Raw genomic sequence first — 5,814 nt, forward strand, 5'->3', positions numbered from 1 at the left:
AAAAAGAGGGGGTGTTAAATTTTAACCCTTCATCTTTAACACTTGTGTTTGGCAACCAAAAGTGTTAAAATCTGTTAAAAAGGGGACGTTAAACTTTAACACCCCCTTCCCAAACAGGTCCTAAGATTCTAAAACTAAAATAACCGATCTATTCAGGTTGGCATATCCATATTAGTTAATGTATAATTGATAATATAAAAGTAGCACAAGGCTACGTGGCATAAATGAGAGCATAAAATCTGGAGTTTTCGGCCTTCAGGCTTCTTTGGTGTTGTGATGCCCTGTTATCGTCGGATGTGATCGTGGCTAGCAAACTAATTTAGTGACCTCGTCTTACAAAACGTTCCCTTAAATGTAATTTTTTTTTATCTTCTCCTTCGTTTGCTGTTTTCTTGTTCAATCGCTCGACGGCGTGTGCTATTCACACACGCCGTAGCCGCCAAATCACGAGGGAAGGAGGTCCCTGTGCTTTCGGTAAGAGGAGCAAGTGCCCCCACCTTATTTAGATAGAAGAGTATTGGAGTGAAACGAACATAGATTGAGTCTAAAAGGAGCTAATTTTCTCTCCAACTCCTCCCATTCCACTCCAATTCACCGCTTATCCAAACAAACCATCTACGAGGAGTTCGATTCCGCCTTTACTGTAGCCGGATCTCAAAAGATAAGCGGTCGTTCTACAACTTGAGAAAAAAAGCTACGGCTGCCTCGACCTATCTTTCTCCGATACCGGAAACACGGTGGAGAGCAGCAGAAGAGGCACGTGTGACGTGAGACTGTGAGAGCTAGCTCCTGGCGACCAAGCAAAGCATGCATGCCAAAGAGTCCATACGGCCAGGCGGAGAGAACAAGACGCTGCATTGCTGCGTTTGGGGTCGCCCGGCGCGCCTGTCGTCTCTGTGCTACTACCACTAGCTATCGCATGCTCGTACAAAAGATTTTTCGCCTGTGACGAGACCTACGCGTGCCGGGCTTTCTAGCATGCAGCAGCAGCAGGCTTGGCTCAGCCTCAGAGGAACAGAGTTCGGATCAGAAGGTCAGCAGTGAAGAGGAGGAGGAGAGAGACGGCCTGAAGGAAGCCTGATCCTGACCTGAAGGCAGGCATGGGGGTTTGTGCGCCCGAGCTCTGACCGGTGTTTTGTCGTCGCTGCTCCCGATCGGAACTTGTACAGCGGACTGGAGCCGTGCACCGGTAGGCGGTAGGGGAAGATCTAGCGCTGTCAAATTTTGAGGACCTCGACGGCTCGACCGAATTCGACCTCCGTGCATGCAAGTCGAAGACTCGAAGATGATCTAGCGCTGTCAAATTTTGAGGTCCGACGACCGAATTTGATCTCGGGCAAGTCGAAGACGGGTAAAATTCCGCGGTTCCGTATGTTTAATTTCATTCTTTTTAATAAAGTTGTCACTAACAAAAATGCAATTAGAGATGCGAGGAATAATCAAAATCCATATATTTATCATGCTTTAACGGACGCTCTACTAACTGAGGTACATCCTCAAATTTTGGCTATGTTTGCACTATATAAATTATCTTATTGTGTATAGAAGAGAATTTATTAAAGATGCAAGGAACCCGACCCTGTTCCTTTAATTTATTAAGTTTTGATAAACGCTCGTGTTTCACGAATTGAGTTACATTCCAAAATTTTGCTAATGTTCGCGCTATATATCACGTTACCCTTTTTATCTGATCATCGCTTTACCAATTGAGTTACATCAGTAAAAAAAGAATTAACTGGTGATGCAAGGAATCGAATCCCGTACCTACCATCAAGCTTTGATGGAATCAAATCCTGTACCTACAACAAGCTTTGATCATCACTCTACCAATTGAGCTACATCCCACAATTTTGTTCATGTGGGCACTATTTATTATTTTATAATGAAATAATCTGAAAATATTATATAAAAAAGAACAAACTAATTGGAGATGCGAGGAATCAAACCCCGCACCTACATCAAGCTTTGTTCATTGCTCTACCAATTGAGCTACATCCTCCACTTCTGTTCACGTTTTCACTATTTATTATTTTATAATTAAATAATTTGAAAATATAAAGAAAAGAGAACTAATCGGAGATGTGAGGAATCAAACCCGTACCTATTTTCAAGCTTTGATCATCGCTCTACCAATTAAGCTACATCCTCTACTGTTGTTTGTGTGTTGCTCTATAAATTGCTTTATAATTTTTTAATCGTGGAAAATAAATAAAAAGGAGTATGATTATTGGATATGTAAGGAATCAAATCCCGTACCATCGTCGTGCTATAATTAACGCTCTACCAAATAAGTACATCCCCAACTTATTTTGAGGACCTCCGACCGAATTTGATCTCCGTGCAAGTCGAAGACTTGAAGATCTGTAGCGCTATCAAATTTTGAGGACGGAGGGCCGAATTTAGTCTCCGTGCATGTCGAAGACGGGTAATGTTCCGCGGTTCCGCATGTTTAATTTCCATTCTTTTTAATGAAGATGTCGCGAGCAAAAATGCAATTGGAGATGTGAGGAATCAAAATCAATACCTTTATCATGTTTTGACGGACGCTCTACTAATTGAGTTGAGGTGCATCCTCAATTTTGTCTATGCATGTTTGCGCTATATGTTATTTTACAATTGTTCCAATTATGTGAAAGAGAATCTATTAAAGAAAAGATGCAAGGAACGTAACCGATAACTGGAGATGCAAAGTACCTACGTCAAGCTTTGGTCATCGCTTTACCACTTTTGTTCATGTTTGCACTATTTATTATTTATTTATATTTATATTTAAATAAAATATAAAACTATGAAAATTATTGGAGATGAAGATGCGAGGAATTGAACACAGTACCTATGTCAAGCTTTGATCATCGCTCTACCAATTGAGCTACATCCCCACTATTGTTCAAGTTTGCACTATTATTATTTTATTTATTATTAGATAATTATCTGAAAATATAAAACAAAATTATTGGAGATGCAAGGAATCAAATCGAACCCCGTACCTATGTCAAGCTTTGATCTCTACCAATTGAGCTACCTCCCCCACTTTTATTTGTGCGTGCACTATATATTATTTTATAATTTTTAATTACGGAAAATAAATAAGAAAGAGTATGTTTTATAATTTCGCTGAGTAGTAGGCGACGTTTCCGATAAACAGAAAAGGAGAACATGCTGCATGTAACCAGTAACACGTTTGTTTTATCCTGTCTGGGTTGTGTGGGGAAAAAAAGACGGAATAAAAAAGATGTCAACCGACTTTCATGGGCCTAAAAATTGAGACTAGTAAGCCTGATGTTAGGCCATGTGTTTCCTCCATCGACTACGTCCGATTCTGCCGGCCCAAAGCTGGAGCTGCGACCGTGACGTCCTGCAATTCAGAATTCACAAAGCAGCTGCTTCTGCTTTGTTCACCTAGAAATTAGAAAAGATTTAGACATTGGAATTTGACTCAGCCAGTTTGAGGCGCAGACCATCATCTATATGCAGCGAGCAAATTAGAGGAATCCACGAACCGATGCAAAAGTATATAAAGCTCTGTTGGCTAGTAATCGGATAAGGGCCATACATATTGCCTCTCTGTAGTACATGGGGTGGATGCAGAGGAGTTGGGTGCAGCCGTGACAGTGATGGGCCGGACACCCCAACCGCCAGGAGGTGCAGCGGTGTGTGACCCTGGGCTGTGTTCTCCATCGTTCGTTGTCGCGCCCGCCTGGAGACTGCGAGTAGTGGGCTCCCGGCCGGCCGGCCGGAATCCTCAGTTGCCACGGCGGCGGCGGCGGCGCGGGGGAAAGGTGGCGGCGAGCCAAAGGACGAAGGCCGCGAGCGCGAGCGTCCACGGGAGGCAGTGGGCGTCGGTGCAGGCCGCGGCGGCGATGACCATGAGCACGAACCGTGCCCGAGCTGCGGGGTCCATGTCGCAGCAGTGTCGAGCGGCCGCGGTGCCCGAAGGTTTCGTTCTGGAAGGGGGGATGGGACTATGGGAGGGGGGTTTCTGGTTCTGCGACCACGCACGAGAGTTTATTAGAGCACTCTGTGTGTTTGGGTGGTCGTGTTACTGCTCACTAGGTGAGGCATTGCCTCCCGGCCGGGCCGGGGACCTAGTATCTTATAGGCGGATTGGAGGAGGCGAGGTGACGTGCTGTAAATAAACGCACGTGGTCTTGCAACTGGCGGAGGAAGCAGCAGCAGCTTGCGGACTTGCGGTTTGGCACGTTGGTAGAGTGAGCCGACCGCAGCCACCACGGTGGCAACTTTGCATTTCCTGCAGGCGCGCTTTACGCATCCCACTTGGTTGACGACTGCGCTGCATCCCGATGTATCCATCTTCCGCCACACCTGCACTGCACTTTCACGCGCCATGGCCGGTGCCACTTGCAAGGGCTGCTGAGCCCGCCGGCAGGGTGTCGACGAGCCAAGTGGGACGTAGTAGTCACAGACACAGCCGTCACTGAACGGAACGGAACGGCCTCGCATTCAGTTCCTACGATCGGCCGTGGCAAATCACCTGCCTTTCCGTGCCGGCACAGCCCACAGCGCGACCCTTGGACGGCGTGACCTGAGACGACTAGCGATGAGCAGCGACAGGTTTTGTGGAATGCTGACTGTTTCTAGCATTCGAAAAAGAGCAGGGACCACGTAGCTGTCTGCCTGGCTAGTCCCGATCATCATGGGTGCTGGCTGCTGGGGCGGGCGCTTGGGAAGATCCTTGTGGAGCCCAGTAAAACTGTCTAGTCCCAATCATCATGCATGCTGCCGTGCTGCCTAACTCCTGCTACTTGTGTTTGCGAAAGTGACTGTTTTTGTACAAATACTCCCTAGCTACACGCACAATTCAAACAGCACGGATCACCTCAAATGGCCGTACCAATAACCTAAGTTAAACCAAACATTGGAAATCGAACAAAATTTGGCAGGTATTGAAGTCCCGTACAAAATCCGTAGTTTTTTTCCCCCCTGAGCAGTACACTAGCACTAGCTGTACGCTAACTATAGTAGAACAAACAAAGGACCGTGCGCGCCGGCGCGGTCGCGCTCCGGACCACTTGGAGGCCCTAGCTCTTGGACGGCGGACTTGGGCGCTGGTCGTCGGTCCCACGCGCGAATCACCAGCGGCGAGTCGACGTCGAGAGCGATCGGGACCAAGTTGTCCATGCCGCGCCAGTGCCCCGGCCGGAAATTCAACGATGACTTATCGGCCGGCGCTTTTTAGACGACGATGCACGCAAGCAAGCTTTGGCCGTGGCCCATGGTGTGTCGTCCGTCCTTTGACGTTTCAATGCAGTTCGCACGACGAATCGTTCCAGCAGCAGTGACGACGGCGCGGAAGGGGACGTGTACGAGCAAGCATCGACGACGATGACGACAACACGCACGAGACTTTGGCATCAGCGAGGACGCGTACGTGTCGAGCCATTTTGGTAGTGCTCCGACTCCGGCTTCTCCAACAGTTTTCGCTAGAGTCTTACCAAACAGAGAGGTTGCCCATGGGTGGGGGTGGGAGGAGGGGGCAAATGGACCCCTTGTTGGGAGATGGAAGCGATGATGATGAGCACCGGCGATAAGTTAGTGTGCATGCAGTCAAGGAGCCGTTAGCGGGGACTGGAACGAATGACGGGGGTGAGCTTGAACTGGAGGAGGGAGAGAGGGTCAGCGCCGGATGTGAAAAGTACTGGCGCATCATGGGGTGAATGGATGAAAGAGCCGTGGTAATGAGTTGTTAAGGAGGGTCCGAGGATGTGCAGTTGATCTTAGCCATCTGTTTTAGATTTAACCGTCCAAAAATTCGAGTGGGTGAGATTCGGGAAAAAAAAATAGTCCGGTAGGAAG

The sequence above is a fragment of the Setaria italica genome, chromosome I, assembly GCF_000263155.2.
Source record: "Setaria italica strain Yugu1 chromosome I, Setaria_italica_v2.0, whole genome shotgun sequence".
Classification (NCBI taxonomy): Eukaryota; Viridiplantae; Streptophyta; class Magnoliopsida; order Poales; family Poaceae; genus Setaria; species Setaria italica.